The sequence below is a fragment of the Lissotriton vulgaris genome, chromosome 2_1, assembly GCF_964263255.1.
Source record: "Lissotriton vulgaris chromosome 2_1, aLisVul1.2, whole genome shotgun sequence".
Lineage (NCBI taxonomy): Eukaryota > Metazoa > Chordata > Amphibia > Caudata > Salamandridae > Lissotriton > Lissotriton vulgaris.
The window spans coordinates 1,345,516,897-1,345,536,339 of record NC_141687.1 but is presented as its reverse complement, the minus strand read 5'-3'; positions in this window follow the sequence as shown (position 1 = coordinate 1,345,536,339).

Sequence of the window (19,443 nt, the reverse complement as noted above, 5' to 3'; positions counted from 1 at the left end):
CCTGATCCACCTCCCCCCAACACATCTCGGCATTCGCGCTAACCCTTGCTCTAAACTCCTCATCATAGCTTAACCAAGCAAAACCTCCAAACTGCATCTGTGCCTTGCAAATGATATCCATGTGCTCAAAAAGTGCAATCGCCCTGTCCAAATACCTCTGGCAATAAACACTGGCATAGATCAAGAAAGCTGACGTCCAATTCTCCATCGTCACCGGCACCCTAGGGCACCTCGTCAGCTCCCACTCCTCCTCTTTAGACCCCTCCATAGCCTCTACCTCCCTATGGAGCAACTTAAAGACATCGACAAACTCATGTTTCCAGATCCGCTCCTTGAGTTTCTCCGAGAGATGCGACCCCAGAGGCATCGCCAGCCCCATATATGGGAGCTTCTCAGGCACCTTCACTCCCTTCTCATCCTTACCATCCCCTTTGTCCGTCTGCACCCCCAAAGTCACCGACTTACCATCCACCTCCTTACCATCCCCGGGTGGATCGCCCGATGGCCTCACCGCCTCCCGCACTGAACCGTCCCCCACACCCACCGACCTGCAAGTCCTCTTCGACCTTCCCCCCCCCGCGGGGCTTCCTCCCAAGCTGCCCATCAGGCACCCTCACCTGTGAGTGCCGAGGTCCGCTCCCGGGGCCGTCCTCTGGACTCCGTCACCTGGACTGCCGCTGATCCGGCCTTTGTCTTCGTCGCCGTTTTGACCTGTAACACACCAAGGTCGCCGTTGTCCGCTGCGCCGCCTACCCCTTCCAAGTCATCCCGCACCTCCCCGTCTTCCAGCTCATCACTCTTGGCACCATAATCCAACTCAAGCACCGGTTCCAGATCCACACCCACATTGTCCACCTCCTTCACTGCACGTTTCACACCTTTCTGCACACCTCCCAGCCCACACACTCCAGATCCGCCACGCGTTGCAGGTGCCCGAGCCCTCGGTGGAGGGACAGCCGCCGCGGACTGCCCTACTGCTTCCGTCCTGCGTCTTGGAGCCGTCTTGTGCTCCACCAGGCACCCCCGGGCTCTGCCGACAGCCGCCGGCTTGGATCCCCGCCCACCCCTCAGGTCGCTCAAACCTGAGCGGGTCCCAGCACCATCGGGCCTCAAAGCCGTCCTGGCCGTCCCTACACCTGCCATACCCCCCCTGGGGGGTGGACCTGCACTGCCTTCCTGGCCCTGACCCTCCTAGACTCCTCCTCCCTCTCCGCTTCCCTTTCCTCCTCAGAGGTCGGGGTGGGAGGGCCCTCAACCTCATGGCCCCACACGTCCCCACCCTGGCCCGTGTCTCCTCGGCCCACCTGACCTCATGAATCTGCTCCGAGATCCTCTCTCCCCGGGCCCTGTCCTCCCAGGAAGCGGCACCCCAGATCTGAGGGGGAGGGTGCAGGCAGTAGCCAAAAAATTCAGCCCCCTGGGGGAAGAAACCCACCTGCGGAAAACCAGGAACCCAACCAGGCCCGCCAATGGGAACCAGAGTGGGGGTCCCACTCCGGGCCCCCAGGTCCCCCACCGCCACCTGCCTCGCCATGGCCGGCGTGCCAGCCCTAGAGCCGGTGGACAGGTCAATGTGGGCCACCTCTTCCAGCCCTTCTGACTCTCGCAAGGCGTCCCCAAGCACATTCTCCCCAGGATCATTGAGAGCCGGCCGCCCGGAAAACCCAGGGCCCCCCCCACCCGGTGTTCCCGCCTGCTCCAGGGCAGGCCCAGAAAGGCTGTCCGCCTGCCCCTCACCCTGCGTAGCGCCGGCCGGCACCAGCAGAGGCCCTTGGGGCGGAAGCACGGGGGGCGCGGCCCTCACGGCCGCCCCCAAGGCCCCAGGCAAAAACTCAAGCAGAGGGAAGGCCTGCGGGGGCAGGCTCCTGCATTTCCCGCCTCGCGCCGGGTCCTTGGGCACTCCGCCCCCCCTCTCGTTCGTCAATCCGGGCCCGCAGCGTCCTGCTCATCATCCTGGCAGGCCACCACCGCGGCTTTAACCCCGGCCGAGGCAGCCTGGACCAAAACCCCCGGCTGGATAAGGTCTTCCCGACCGGCCCTCACGAGCAACAGCAAGGCCTCCCGGACCTGTACTGCGGATACCCCCGACATCTCGCCAAAAACCATGCTACAGGCTTGTACAAAAAAAAACCAGCTGCCGTGAAACAGCTCTGGACGAACTCCTACCCAAACCTGACACTACGGTAACTCCAAGAATAACCAGCCCTAAACTAACCTCCTTTTGATCTCCCTCCCGATGGTGCCAGGCGCAGAAAGAGGAAGTTCCCTTCCTCCCCCGCACCTAAATACCCACCCCCTGACTCCTCCCCTTCCCCTACCTGGCCTATCCCCTGCGCAAAAGACCCCGGGGGAAGACTAGTCTGCGACTCTGCTTCCCCCGGGGCCCGGCATTACAGAGAAGCAACATTTTGTGGCTCAGTAAGGCAGTGCAGCGAGCAAGCACGCACAAACAACCTGGCTCCATCCCTGTCTCCCTCTCTCTCCCACTCCCACTGTCGCCCACTCCCTCTTTTGCCCTCTCCCTCTGTCGCCCCCTCCCCCTGTCACCCCTTCCCCCTGTTGCACTCCCTCCCTCCCTCTGTCTCCCTCCATCCCTCTGTCTACCTGCCTCAGTCACCTCACCTCAGCCCCCTGGGCACGCAGACAGTTGCACCCAAGCACTGCACAGGCCTTCAAAACACCATAGAGATGAATGTCCAGGGACAGCAGTCATCTACTAATTGCCTGCAACACACCCACCATTTGCAGTGGACAATGTACTGTGTCAGGACACACATTTGGGAATGGTCTGTAGTACACAATGGGCACAGGTGTAGGCACCACAAGTCTCTCATGTGATCACTGCAAACACAAACACCAGGACAAGGTCACATATCCTGTGCATGAACCCAACATCACAAATATGCCAGCATGCCACATCAGGGGGCAGCCAAATTATTAACGATGGAGGCTTACTAATCACACGCAAACTACTGACATGGCCTGTCATACACACCCCTTACAGAAACTCATCCCCTGGGGACAAGCATAGGAGTGCAACAATGTCACAATTGTCATGTATCACAACTAAACACTCACTCATATGAATATGCATACAAGTAAGACATGCACATTGCAGAAGCTCCAGTCCATTGTGCCTTCCAAACAATGCACGTGCCCCATCTCATGACTGATGTGGATGGACGTAAGTAACAACATGGACATGGGTATTGACAAGGTGATGCGTCTTAGAGAAGTGACACGTTCAAAAGCCATGATCGATAAGTGTGTGTACAGGTCCAGGGGTGTTGGCATTGTGTGGCCATCACGGAACAGCAAAATGCATCCAAAGTAGTTGATGACATGCAAATTTATGATGCCCTGTCTCTTACATCAACATGCTGCATCTAAACTCTGTGAATGCTTGACGCAGGCATAAGGATTTTCACCATATCCTGGATGTTGCGTCAACCTGAGCAATGCTTAACATGTGTTGTGCCGGCAATACAAGACACAGAAATGGCTGTGTCAGTCATTGTCAAGAGAATGGAAGAATGAAAATACCCCTGAGTACATGTCAATTTACTACCACTACAGGCACAACTGAACAATGACAACAATGTAAAGCATGTGGAACAGTGATGCAGATAATGGATAAATAAACAATATGTCACTTGATAGTGCCTTAACAGTGTCTCTCTCTCTCCCACACACAGGGCAACGTGTGGAGCCCACCCCCCCCCCCCCCCCAGGGGGGAGAAGGATCCCAGTCCCAGGCTCAGCCGGACACAGACCCCACCGACAGCCATGCCACTCAACGCACTGTGGATGACCCCAACCAACCTGGCACCTCTGGATCCCAAACACCTGCAGCAACTGTACCAGCTACATCTCTGCCAACCACCGGAACCATTCCCACCACATCACAGCAGACAGGTCAGAGCCTTGCACATGATCCATCAGAGGGCCTGTCTGAAGATGAGGGACACCCTTTGTCGGGCGCCCCTGAGGTGGCTGACAACCTCCCCTCTGCCAGCACTCGGGGGGCCCGTCGACCGGATGTGCCCACAAGTGCAGGCGGTGCACATGTGGGTCAGGGTGGTGGCAGAGGTGCAAGGCGGAGGCGGGAATCTGGACAGCCAGCTGCAGGGACCGGTATGCCTGAACTCACTAACATCCTGGAGGCATACCTGCGGGACACCAGGGAGGTAGGCCAACTTGCTGAGGTCCTCAACCAGGTGAAAGAACAGCAGGCAGAGCAAATAGCCAGGCAACAACAACATTATGGACGGGTGGAGGAAAGTCTGGCTCAGCTCTTGACGGTGCATCGGGAAATGAGCCAATCGCTACGTCTGATAGCTGCCAACATGCAGCACCCTCCCTGTGTCACAAGGCCATCAACATCACGGCAAAGTGTGACACCAGCCGCAGGGAGGGGGGAGGCGGAGGAGGAGGAACTCTCAGACGTAGCTTCCCATGCATCATCCAGGCCTGCACCTGGGGCCACCCAAGGAAGGTGGGTCATCCACGGCTAAGACGTTGAGGGTCAGTGGCCCATGCACGACTCCCAGGACACAGGACCTGGCATATTGCCCCTGGGTGCAACAGGATCCCCTATGCGAATCTCCCACATGGACTTGCTGGTCACAGTCTACCCGATGATGCCAAGCACTGTGGCCTGGACTCTGTTGAGAGTAACTGTAAGGCATCTCATCTCCACCACTGAACTTTGGATTCCACCCCTTTATGTACAGCACCTATTCACGTTTCCAGCACAAGATCACCAAATAAATACACTGAACCACATACGCATTTGTCGATTTATCTTTGAACCACAGCATAAAATGATATGTGTGTGCAAATGTATACAATGCAAGGGTATGCAACAAACAGCAGCAATCCACACACTTGTATCAGATTCCGTGTGAGGACACACATCGGTCAGAAATCACTAACAACTACATACATGGATGGCAAGACACAACTGTGTGGGATAGTAAATGCTGGAGGGGGGTTTGGATGCCAAACTGCTATCACAGCCAGGCCCAGGAGAGTCACATTGAGGTGTACAGATCATTGTGACAAAACTAGTTGTCCACGTAGGGAGTACCTACAATTGTGTCCTAGGGTTATGTGAACTATCATCAACATGATGCAGTACTGTGGATGTCATGAATGGCGCAAAGGACAAGGGTGGCAGGACAGACTGTGGGCAATGGGCTGTTGCTCTCTACACAAGCACACCTGACTAGGTGACCTACCCCTATGTAGCTACAAGTACTAGACTCCTGTTATGGGAGCACCGCATACAGAACAACTACCCACGTCTGACACATACCTACACCAGACTGGGTAAATCACACCACACCCAAGAGACGTGGTCATGGTGTGTGTCCCCTGTGGCAACTTGACTGACTGTGACAGCTATGTCGAAGTGGTGTGACCAGGTTGTGTACTGCCATGTGACTGTTAGCAAGATGATTTTTCCTGCTGTTGTGTTGACAAGGTAACAATGTACAATATTGTGCCTATGGAAGGTGTGTGTGTGCTGTACACGGCACATGACCTGGTGGTACGTAGACCCAATGTCATGTGAATCTGCATAGTTGTGCCAGTATGTGCTGCACACACAGACACATAAGCTGCAGTGGCTGAGTCAGAAGCATTGTGATACCAGGAGGGTGATTGTCTGGTGTTGTCTGTGTGTAGGGTGGCAGGAGCATGCTCTACAAAAGGATGGAAGGAGGGTCATCCTGTGGGTGTCTGTGTACCTGGATCATGTGTGCTGCATCGTGCCTGTGCATGCAGCAGCAATGAGTGAAGACATGACGGCAGGAGGGCTGTGACAACTTGCCAAATGGGCACATACCGCAAGGGCATTTGCAAGCCACAGAGTTACATGTGAATGTGAAGGCAGGAGTGTCTGACTCACTCGGGGTCAATGCAAATAAAATGGCACAGTAATGACCAAAGATCACAGTCACTGTATCAGGGCCCTTACAGACAAGTGGGGCACAGGACACACAGCGTCAGCAGGTGTAGACTACAGCCAGGGTGTGGAAAGCTGAACAGCTGCTACAAAGCCATCAACCTTACACAAAATATAGTATTACAGCCTTCCCATACACCATGCATGTGCCCGCTGGACACGTCAACACAACAAGCATAAGCATACTACATGCCAAATACTAAACATGCACATTAGAAGGACATGTCCGTTGACATGAAGGCGGCAGAATCTTAAAAATAAACACACGTCATGCACAACATGAGTTAATTACATTGTGAGCCCATGGAGCACTGTCAAACATACATGTGCATTAGCAAGGACTCAAAATGACACTATTAATGATGTCACCTGTAATGCAGCAGTAATATTGGGTAGAAGCCTGTCAAGGACTGGCCGTACCTTTCTTCATCAGAGTGGTGTGATGCTCAAAGGGTTCCACCTCCAAATAGCCCCTTGGTCTGAGTACAAATGACAGACACAAAAGGGTGATCAGGCGACGAAAGGAGAGGATGGGAACTGCTGGGAGGGAGACCTGAAACAGAGGCAAATAACCATTAGGAGTACATTCCATTGTCACTGCTAATACAAAAACCTCATGTGATACACTGTACCAGTCACACCTGTGAAGTAAAATGACTGGAGACAACATTACATTAGTCATCATGTTGTCACATCAGATCCAATCCAATGACACAGACACATAAAACCTAGGACAGTCTGTGATCCATTAGAGTATTGTGAAACGCTCACAAGTGAGCAACCATGCAATATGACCTATGTTGGTAGAAATACATTCACTGGCTCAGATGTGGTGGACCTCCCAAACAAATGAAAACAGTTGGCAATGCTACTTACGCAGACTGTAATATCTGTTATTGACCATGTGTACCCATAAGGGCCATGTAGGAAATATTTACTTCACCCACAACAGCTGTAAGAATCACATATGATGAGGAAGCTAATGACCTACATGCAATGAAGGCTGTTGGACTTGGCCCGTCTGGCAGGTCCGCCCCTGAAGTTTTTATGGTATCTGTAACCTGGGGATGGTGATTCCCCCTCTGAGTGCGTGTAAAGAGAGAGCGACCTACCCTTCCATAGGAAGACATGGGGAATGGATGAGTCCTCGGTTGTTCCCGTGCGTAGGGTGTACAGGGTCAAGTCTGGTATGTATGAACTCGTGAGATTGAGTGCTGTGCAACGGTATATGTGGCATGAGTGTGTCTAGTGTAGAAGTCCCTATTTTAGAAGTTGGCATATTTGTGGAATGCGTGCCTGGCGTATGATTGGCTGAGGCTGGCTGATGAGCCTGGCTCCCAGGATCTGGGAGGGTCTGCCCCGGTGGTGAATGGAGTGTTTAGCATGCTGATGTGAGGGGAGGAGTGAGTCTGGGTCTGCTTGTGGATTGACTGTCTGGTTTGAGTGTCATGAATGAGGCTGGGTTTTCCCCAGACAATGCTGGCTCCACCCCCTGGGGTGCGGCTGATGTTCCTAGCCTGGCCAGTGTAAAGAATCCCCCCATAACCAGTTACAGCTGGTTCTCTCCCTGCCTGCCCCTTCAGACCAGGAATGTGTGTATGAAAAGGGTGCTGTGACACTCTGGACTTGTTCTTGTTCTTAACTTGAATCTACTATCTGCTTGGGCTCAGGGTTGGCTTGCCTCCCTGGGCCCTACCCTACTCCTGGACTACTGATGACCTTTTTCCCTTCTAGGGGCTGCTGAGCTCCACCTGAGGTCCTGGACTCTGTTTGGACTGCTGCTCTTCCTCCAGCATTTACTTCTGACCCCCCAGCGCTTGGGGAGCGCTGTTCTTCCTACTTAGCGCCTGGAAGCGCTGCTTTCTGCCCTCGAGCGCCTGGAGCTCTTCATGGAGTTTACCCGCGCTGGGAGTGCTCTACCTCCCCTGCAGAGCGCCGTAATCCTGTCCTAGCGCCTGGGGGTACTATTTCCTCCAGCCGGTGCCACCCGGCCTTTTGCCCTGTTCTTTAGGGTGTTCTATTCCCCCAGTGAGTGCCTACCTCACTAACTGCCCTTCTCCCTTGAGGGAACCTAGCCCTCGCCAGTTTCCCCGAGGTCACCACCACCGGCCCGGGTTCCTTCGTGTTGTCTGTCCTGGGCCGCGCTGGGATTGGCCGCTGACCCGGGACTAGCTGCTGACGTCTCCCCGGGCCGCGCTGGGATTGGACGGCGGCCCCAGGAGCATAGGAGGCGGAAAGGAGAGAGCGAGCGAATGCAGAGAGCCGCGGGAGCCTACTCCGCGCCCCTGCTTTCCCCCCAGGAGACTGCCGCTTCCCCCCCCCCCGGGGCCTCAGGAGCAAGAGGGAGCCCCGGAGAGCGAGGAGAGACCAGCGCGTCTGCCAGCCGACCGGTGAGTGCTGCAGGAGGCGTCGGGGCGCATTGCCGGTGCCCGCCCCTCCCCTCCAGCGCGAGCCCACATGCGCTTAGAGGCCCGCAGGGCCCCCAGTGACGCCGGGTCCCCCGAGGGGGGCCCCGCCTGCCCACAGTTCCTTTCCCGAGCCCTGAGAGGGACTCCCCCGCTCATCATGAGCCCTGAGAGGCTCCACCATTGCCCCCCTGTTCCCTCGAGCCGGCGAGGCTCCACCCGGCATCTTTGCTCTGGAGCCCTGGAGGCTCCCTCATGGAGTCATCCTCCCCCGAGCCTGCAAGGCTACATCAAAGCCCCTCGGCGGCCCAGCACTTTGTGGGCCGCTGCCACGTTTACGTTTGCCCCGGGCCCCTTGCAGCCCACTCTGAACATCGAGACTCTAAGGCGCCCTTGCCCCAGGAAGGCCATCTGGCCTATGGGGTGCTACTGACTAATATCAAAGTGATGCTGAGAATTATTCTGTGTTGCCCTGCTGATGGGGACCTCTGTTGTGTTATGTACCTTGTCCCTTCCCTCCTGAATACCCGATGTCCCATGTATGTGATCCCTGGTCAGAGTGAGTTCTACTGCTAGTTCTAGGAAGCTCCCAGTGGATATGTGTTCTAATGCCAGTTCTATCATGTGCATACCCCTGGTAGGGGCCCCTTGGCCCTGCCCTGTACCTTCTTCCGTGTAATCCCGGCCTGTGCCTCGGGCCCCTTGTACAATGTGTGTTCCTATGTGTCCTTCTTAATACAAAGACTATTTTCATATATACTTGGTGTGGAATCCTTTTGTGGGAGGCCCTGGATGTTGTTGTTGGTGGGTGCGTGCGCAAATGCTTCACACATGTCCTCCGAGGTAGGCCTGACTGCCCACACCGCGTTACCTAGAGGGTGAGCAGGGGTCGACTTTACATAGGAGTGGCGGTCTCTGACTGGCTGTGGCGCAAGCCCTGGCCGGCCAGGGGTCCTATTTCCTAGAAAGGCACTCTGTGGCCAGTCTTTTGATCTATCAACATAGCATTACTAAGCTAAACATGAGATGCTGTTAGAAGAAATATCAACTGGAAGTCAAGTTGAACCAAACCACAATATGATACTCTACCATTGCACATGAATGCTGTACGGGACTCGAGAATCATGTGCATGACCGCACTCCACTGGTGCAACACAATAATTAAGATATGCATCATCCCAACATTGTCATGTCTCAAGCAAAACATACATGGCATCATGTGATTCAAAACAGAAGTGCTACTCACTGTGAAGGCTGGTGGAGCAGTATTTTCAACCTGCATGGAGGTAACGACATGACAGTGACATGAAATAGTGCAACAAGGGGCAATGCATCCATGTCCACAGATTCACAGGACATTTCTCAGGACATGTGGAACATACAGTGGGCAACACCTACACGACATGGTGGAATGGCAACCAAACTGGACTGTCCCACAAGGTGGAGGCGAGGATCCAGTCACATTCAAATGCACACAGTGATGCTGCAATCTCCCACAGAGTCCGTGTTTGAGAGCTCTGACACAATGTCAAACCATGGTATGTGCAATGTTGCAGTGGCAATGTCTACACACATTGATGCATCCACCAGAGTATACAACTACAACAGATGACTGTCAGATGGGGTGACTATCCTGTCATGGGAGTGGGCATACATGTAATAAGTAACATATTGTTGTTGCATGTATTCATGGTCGCACTACATGCACATGAACATGTACCACACGTTTCTACACATACCAACGCTAAACAGCCTCGTATGAGTCCTTACCCAAAATGACTTCTCCACATGTCCATGCATGCTCCGTTGATTAGGCTGACGTTGCAATCATCTTCAGCAATAGCAGGGTGACCACAATGACCCAAACGGACAACAGGCAGGGTGAGCTGTGAATGAGAGTGGCACACAAGGGGTCAAATTCTGTACAATGTCATTCAGACAATGTCCTTGACAATATTTAGTTGTTGTAGTACACCTGTATATTCCAAGTATACACATAGCACGTATGTGTGTTGCATTTCATCTGCACCTGTGTGACACAGCACTACAGACATCCAAGTGACATTGCATACAGTCTGCTGCATACACATCATGCTACCCATGCAACTCTCTAATACATGTATTACATATAACCAGCTATGACTCACCATTATGAGAAGAAGTTGCGGATGAGGTGACTCCGGATATCATCCTCTACCTCCTCATCACTGGTATCCTGGGCAAGGCCTTCATCCTCTACGGGCGGATGTTCCAGCTCATCAGGGTCAAGGTAGAGCGGCACGGCCTTCTCCACTGCCATGTTGTGAAGCATGCAGCACACAGTGAAGATGTCACACACCTTGCGTGGGCTGTATTGGAGGGCTCCGCCTGTCCTGTCCAGGCACCTGAACCGGCTCTTCAGGACTCCAAATGTCCGCTCTATCACCCGCCTGGTCTTCCCATGAGCATTGTTGTACCGCTGGTCTGCAGCTGTCCTGGTGTTGCGTAGTGGAGTCATGAGCCACGGCATGTTTGGATATCCAGCGTCTCCTGCAAATCCACATCATGGAAATGAGTGTGTAATATGATTCAGATGAAGAAGGTGTGACATACTGACATACATAGCTGACGAGTATACTCACCAACAAGACATGCCCGGTGGTTGTGCAGCTGCAGCATCATCTGTGGCACCCTGCTACGCCTCATGATGAAAGCATCGTGGCACGATCCTGGAAAACGTGCAGATACATGTGAGATAATCATGTTGGCAAGACACATCACCAGGGCATTTATTGAGTGGTAGTGTTTCCTGTTGCGATACGCCTGCTCCTGAGCCTGTGGTGGCGCCAAACTAACATGTGTACCATCAATTGCACCAATAACATGTGGCATGCGTCCCAGGGAATAGAATTCCCCCTTGACATCTGTCAACTGTTCTGGAGCAGGGAATGTGATGAATTCATCAAGGTGGAGCAACATCGCAGCCAAAACATCTGTCAATACACGGCTGAACATGGTCTGAGACATCCCTCCCACATCAGCTATGGTCAATTGGAAAGTACCTGTGGCAAAGAAATGGAGGGCTGCCATCACCTTTACCTTGGGTGTCAGCGCCGTTGGATACCTGTGTCGTGGTTGCAGGTGAGCCTCCAGTCTGTCCGTCAGGTCCTTGATCATCTGTCTGGTGAAGCGATAACGACGGATGCAATTGCGTTCCCTCATGGCTTCCAAGTCAGGTAACGGCCGTTCCAGAGGGGGTGCCCTGCAAAACACATAAATTAGGAAATGTGTTCAACTGTCTGACTAGGACAATAACAATGTACATGGCACAAGCAACACTACTTCAACAAATCTAGACAAGTGTGAGTGTGGTGTGGGAGACACACTGTTGTAACATTTTCAAACTCCCAGCCACTCCTCCGTGAACAGTACAAGACCTGTGGTCTGTGGAATGGATATGACATGCATACAAAATATCTGATGGAAAGGTCTTATTGAGCATGACAATGTATCATGTCAGTGACACACGGCATGTGAATGTCAGTAGGAGGTTGTCTGCACATCCAGACATCTTACAGCAATACACACACCACATGTGGCATCATTTGCACAGTTCTGACATAGTCATGTTGCGGTGTGATATTTCACTAACTATTACCTGAACATCATCATACTGCATTAATGTTTGAGTAGTCACAAATGGTCTGTGATGCCATCACACATATGAGCGCTTCATTAACACAAGTGGCATGGTGTGCGTACATTAGAAACCCTGTAATCACGGCAAGGACACAATATGGATGCTCAAACAGAAGACGTACTGAAATTTATGAACTGGTTACTTACCTTTCGTAACAAAATATCATAATGGAACAGTAGTAAGTAGCATGTTCCTGACTTTGAATACATACCAATCTTTAGACAAATTTGCCTCCCTGGATGCCATCTATGTGAGTCGGGGATATTGAGCCATCACTGGATGAAATACGGTGTTGCTGACTGGCATCCTACAAGTGCTTGGCCAAGTATTGCCCGTACCTACAACGCACACTCTGCCAGCAGTTACACAACCATGTCCCACAGACAGTGTGGGAAGCAGACAAAGAGGCATGTGATGTTGTAAGACCTCAGTCCCAGACTCAGGGAGGATGATGACATCTGTCCGTACTGCTCAGACCTCTTGGATACCCTCTACAGCAGAGATAGGGGGAATGTGGTCTGTGATTTGGCGGGCAGGATGCCCATGCTCTCTGGGGTGGGGTGGGAGGACAGGGCACATGGCCGGTCCAGGGAAGGGTGTGGTTGTCTGACAACGTGCCTATCTACAGCCAAACATGCAGCGTGCCTGTACATGCAGAACAATATAGATACAGTACATTCCTCAGGATAGGCCTGCAGACGCTCAGCGGAGCGTGACTGCACTTGAAGGACCTCAGTGAGGAGGTTGGTCCTCACCGCGGCAACGGGGAAATGATTGGGCAAGGCTATGGCCGCACACATAAACATTACACTGTACGTTGGCCGGTCATCCATTAACAGGTTTGGAGTAGAGACATCACCAGTGTCTGGCTAGGTGTCCAGACCACTTGCATGCCCCAGTCCACCTGTCCTGTCACCTTGGCACTGACACTCATGTGTCAGTGGGTCTTCACGACCCTCCCAATACTCTTTGACACACATTTCATGATAATCAGGCCTGTCATGAGCTGTGGCCGGCTCGTAGGAGTTGAACCCCCCCCTGCAGCATTAATGATGGTATACTGCCGCACAGTTCCCACGCCAGTGCCGTACAGGGTGTGGTATTGGGGACACCACCACTCGAGAACGCCGCAAAGGCTGGCACCTGGGGGACAGTTGCCTGTGAGGTTGTGAGGTGAACCAGCGAGGACCAGGATCAACATTCAGATCCTTTCGGTCACAGCGGGTCTGGCACAAATGCGCCGCCTGCGTCAGGGACGAAGTGAGTGATGGCGTCACGGGCAAATCACCAGACGCGCAAGTGCCCCCAGACGGGTCCGCTGGGCCAGAATCCGCAGCGTAGGCCTTTGTTGGTGTGAGGGACATCATGGACATGAGGATCACAGGTCGTGGTGCAGGCTACAACGGCTGCAAATTTGACAGAGCCGCGTGGGCGGTGTCACCCGAATCCCATGCAGCATTGCACGTGCATTGTGTAGATTTTGAAGTGTGATGACATCTCTTTCACATACATGGGTTACCTGACGACTTGGCCCTGGAGGACTGATGTCAAATCCAGGGGCAATGATGTCTCAACACCCACGCCCAGGCACTCATCCTACGTCCAGACCATGAGCCATTGTGCTGCAGGGACAACTGTTGGAATCTGAGCGGCATGTGGGACTAATCACACCTGCATTCATATGTCTGGTCCCAGCAGTCGGAGCAGCTCTACTTGTCTTGCTTGACGTGAACACTGTGGAGACACCGATGGTGAGGGTCAGTCACCAACATGAGAGGGTTGCAATCCTCACAGGCTTTGAAATGGACATTCCTATTGGCACCGTCCTGAGTCAGACAATCCAAGTGAAATGGTCAGAAGTGATCGTACTATGATCTTGTTTCAAAATTGAGTTAGGTTACACTTATACGGGACCAGCGCAGGTGTTGTTAATAGAGAGGACCTGACGTGAGCACGCTGAGGTCACGTATGAGTACCCAGACAACGTCATCACAGCACACACAACGCCAACAACACACGGTGGGCCGCAGGACATGCCTACCGACACACAAGTGTACTACTGAGTGGAAATTGGCATGTCCAGGATGACACGTGGGGATATTCTAAGGTGAGTAAGATGATACTGTCCTGAACAATTCATATGCAAACAGCTGGCACAATATCACATATGGCACACACATGACGTGGTGACTCTGGGTCATGCTGTGCGTCTATTACACCTCTGTCACAGTGGGCATGTTGCTGTCATCATGTGCCAGTTCCCTGTACTGATTGGTGTGGCAGTCCAGTGTTCATGTGCATCGCAATATGTTGTAGACGTTACGCTGGTGCAAAGTGTTGGATGCATGTGATGCACATGTGCTGAAGGAGTAATGACAAGTCTTGCCAGCTCTTCACACATCAACTGAGGCACTAGGTCACAGTCCCTGTGCTTCTTCAATGTCTGCCACACTTGGGGCATGCTGATGTGAGGATGCCATGCTGATGTATGCATCCACATTGTCAACATGAGGGTAGAGTACATCCCTGCTATGTGATTTCCTGGAGTCACTCTCCCAATGGTGACATGAAGGAGGTCAGGAACGAAGCCTACACAAACGTTCACATGAGCATGTCTGACGCACTGTACATACGCCTCGTTTCCCTATAGCTTTTCAGCCCTACGCGAGCAAAGCGTACCCCAATGGTACGTGCGTGTGTACGCCTCGTTTCCCTATAGCTTTTCAGCCCTACGCGAGCAAAGCGTACCCCAATGGTACGTGCGTGTGTACGCCTCGTTTCCCTATAGCTTTTCAGCCCTACGCGAGCAAAGCGTACCCCAATGGTACGTGCGTGTGTACGCCTCGTTTCCCTATAGCTTTTCAGCCCTACGCGAGCAAAGCGTACCCCAATGGTACGTGCGTGTGTACGCCTCGTTTCCCTATAGCTTTTCAGCCCTACGCGAGCAAAGCGTACCCCAATGGTACGTGCGTGTGTACGGCTCGTTTCCCTATAGCTTTTCAGCCCTACGCGAGCAAAGCGTACCCCAATGGTACGTGCGTGTGTACGCCTCGTTTCCCTATAGCTTTTCAGCCCTACGCGAGCAAAGCGTACCCCAATGGTACGTGCGTGTGAACGCCTCGTTTCCCTATAGCTTTTCAGCCCTACGCGAGCAAAGCGTACCCCAATGGTACGTGCGTGTGTATGCCTCGTTTCCCTATAGCTTTTCAGCCCTACGCGAGCAAAGCGTACCCCAATGGTACGTGCGTGTGTACGCCTCATTTCCATATGGATTTTCAGCCCTACACGAGCAAAGTGTACCCCAATGGTACGTGCGTGTGTACGCCTTGTTTCCCTATAGCTTTTCAGCCCTACGCGAGCAAAGCGTACCCTAATGGTACGTGCGTGTGTACGCCTCGTTTCCCTATAGCTTTTCAGCCCTACGCGAGCAAAGCGTACCCCAATGGTACGTGCGTGTGTACGCCTCGTTTCCCTATAGCTTTTCAGCCCTACGCGAGCAAAGCGTACCCCAATGGTACGTGCGTGTGTACGCCTCGTTTCCCTATAGCTTTTCAGCCCTACGAGAGCAAAGCGTACCCCAATGGTACGTGCGTGTGTACGCCTCGTTTCCCTATAGCTTTTCAGCCCTACGCGAGCAAAGCGTACCCCAATGGTACGTGCGTGTGTACGCCTCGTTTCCCTATAGCTTTTCAGCCCTACGCGAGCAAAGCGTACCCCAATGGTACGTGCGTGTGTACGCCTTGTTTCCCTATAGCTTTTCTGCCCTACGCGAGCAAAGCGTACCCCAATGGTACGTGCGTGTGTACGCCTTGTTTCCCTATAGCTTTTCATCCCTACGCGAGCAAAGCGTACCCCAATGGTACGTGCGTGTGTACGCCTCATTTCCCTATGGCTTTTCAGCCCTACGCGAGCAAAGCGTACCCCAATGGTACGTGCGTGTGTACGCCTTGTTTCCCTATAACTTTTCAGCCCTACACGAGCAAAGCGTACCCCAATGGTACGTGCGTGTGTACGCCTTGTTTCCCTATAGCTTTTCAGCCCTACACGAGCAGAGCGTACCCCAATGGTACGTGCGTGTGTACACCTCGTTTCCCTATAGCTTTTTAGCCCTACGCGAGCAAAGCGTACCCCAATGGTACGTGCGTGTGTACGCCTCGTTTCCCTATAGCTTTTCAGCCCTACGCGAGCATAGCGTACCCCAATGGTACGTGCGTGTGTACGCCTCGTTTCCCTATAGCTTTTCAGCCCTACACGAGCAAAGCGTACCCCAATGGTACGTGAGTGTGTACGCCTCGTTTCCCTATAGCTTTCAGCCCTACGCGAGCAAAGCGTACCCCAATGGTACGTGCGTGTGTACGCCTCGTTTCCCTATAGCTTTTCAGCCCTACGCGAGCAAAGCGTACCCCAATGGTACGTGTGTGTGTACGCCTCGTTTCCCTATAGCTTTTCTGCCCTACGCGAGCAAAGCGTACCCCAATGGTACGTGCGTGTGTACGCCTCGTTACACCATTGAATGGGTTGCATTAGCAAGGGCAATGTCACCTTACTTGTGTGGGTATTTGATTAAATACATAGGGGACATCTAGGGGAACAGTGGACAGATCAAAATGCAACCAGGTTGTCATGAATACTGATTATTTTGAGCCTCCTACAGGTGTTAGAGAAAATTCAGTTGGGCAAAAGTATACAATGTTGCAAAAGTTGTTGTTCAGCTCAGGCTCAGTTTTCAAACCATGCATATGTGTGTCATGTCCTTATGTGTGAAGTGATTGGATGGAACGTAGGATGCTAACTATGGTGGCCTATCAGACACTACTCCTTGGACTCACAGCCCCTCTGCAGCACAGATATAAGGCAGCATGTGGCTGTGGTAGGGCACTTGCCTGCACAACATTGGTGTGGTAACCACACCTGCTGTCTCTGAATCCTCTGGACCCTGATTGGCTTAGCATGGAGAGGGCACCTGCATTCACTGATGGTGAGAACAAGGCGCTGCTGGATGCCCTCCTGCCTAACTACAGCAAGCTGTATGGGAGACCAGAGGATCAGGTGAGTGATGTGTGCAATACCTTGGAGTGTGCACCTGTTTTGTGTGTGACATTATAGCCACTGTGTATGTATAGTGTCTACATGCAATGTTGTTGGGAGTGAGTGCCAGGGGGTACAGTGTTGTTACTAGAGGCTTATTTGTTGCAGTGGGGTGTGTGACAGCGTGTCACGTGCTGCAGTGCACCCAGACGTAGCATACATTGCTCAGTGAGTGCCATGCTGGGAGAGTGTTTAGCACCCATCATGTCATCTGTAGCCTTTCAATGGCATGTCATGCAGTGGTGTTTGCTCACACGCCACATACTCGGGCCCAACAGTGCTAATGTGTTTATCTTACAATGCCCTGTTATCATCAAGTTTTTTGTGCACATATGTGTGTGTTTGGAACATGGACCAGGTGTACTGATGCTGTTTTACTTTACATTTGTGACAGGTATCTGCCTATGAGAAGGGTGAAATCTGGCTGGACATCGCCAGGGCTGTCAGGAGCGAGGGGGGGCCTCGCAGGAGGCTCCGGAACATCAAAAAGAGGTGGCAGGACATCCGGTGCTGGAGCCGCCGCATTGCCAGAGTACAGCTAAAGCTGGAAGCTCCACGCCGGCATGGCGGCACCCGCCACCTCACCCCCAACATGCTCCGGGTCCTGGAAGTGGTGTTCCCAGACCTCCATAGGCAGTTGCAGGAGGGACAGCAGCAAGTAGTGGGTAGGTTTATGTCTGTTTGTTGTGATGTGTGTCACATGCTCCCTGCAGTGCTCAAAGGCATGGTTACACTCCCATAGTTTGAGTGTTGTGGTCAGACAGGCACTCAATGCATTGGCCTCAGAATGTCCCCGTTTCTGCAGCTGCTTCTTTACATGCCTTGTCCTAATCCACTTTTGACCTGCGCTTTGGATGATGTTTGTTTTTCACATGTACTCCTATGGTGCAATGTCTATGTATGCATCTTCCGTTGCACATCATCATGTTGGAGGGGGGTCTGTGACACCTGTTGGAACCTTACATGTGGCACCACATGTGCACTGTGTCTGCTGTTCTACATATTTAGGCACTGATTTTGAGTCTAAACATGTGTCTTCTGCACGAGTCAGCCTCAGTGGCCTTTGTCCATGGTACTCTTTAAAATAGTCATGTGTTGGCTACAGGTGCACAATGTACAAGTGCAATATTATGGGCTTATCCATACTCACACTGGGCAGTGCGTGTGTGCATAGTTGCCACATAAGTCAAATGTTCTTTGTAATTACTATTGATGGTCAGTCACACAATGAGGCTTGGGGTGTCAACAGCTGTGATGCCAGTTTGAGGTGATGTTACACTTGGTTCAGGTCCCAGGATGGCATAACCTGTCACTTCAGGAAGGACTTTTCCCAAGTGGCACAAAGTGTAAGGAAATTCAACATGTGCAGGTCTGGGTTTGGGTGGCTGGGTGTCTAAATGAGCTGTGATGCTTCATCAGCTATCCTGTTGTCAGGCAGTCAATCATCATTGTGTCGCTCATGATAGATTTTTCCATTCACTGTTGCTTGTATCCTACTATACATTATGCGCAGTGTCTCTCGCAATTGGCCACAACTAGACTTATCATTGTGCAGTGTTCAGTCTCCTGTGACTCATGATGCATGCCATGTTCAGAAATGAAGCCTAATGAATTGTAGCTGACATGTCTGATGTGTACAGGTGACTGATATGTTATTATTCTTCTCCTTGCCCACAGCATCATCATCTGAATCTGGAGGGGACACAGGCGCGGACCACGAAGAGGGACACACCGACAGTGCCACCTGCTTTGAGGAGTCGGAGGGAGGCAGTGGCACAGAGGGTGATGAGAGTCTGCTGGCCGGACGACATGTGACTGACACATCTTACCATGCCGACAACTCCGAGTCAGACTCTCAGGAGGAGGGGGAATATGCAGCAATGGTCTCTCCATCATCTTTGGCTGGCGTCCCCTCCTCCAGTACCATCTCCACCCTCCCAGTCATTAGTGTCCCTAGGGTCCGTGCTGGCAGCCGTGTCTCCTTTGTTCCCGGCACCGCAGCCCCTGCCCCTGTGTCCCCTGCTGCCCTTAGTGCTGAGACTGTGGACCTACTCCGACAGATTGCAGTAGGTCAGACATCCATACTGACTGTCCTCCATGGACATACACAACTGATTACACAGTTGGTGTCGTTCATGGAGGGCATGTCGTCAGCCATGTCTGATCTACGTCGGAGTGTGGCTGCCATAGAGTCAACACTGACGGCAGCAATGTACTCCCAGCAGCCTCTGTCTCCCCCCCATCCTTCAGACCCATCCACCTCTGCCTCTCCAATACCTACACAACATACACGCAGACGCCAC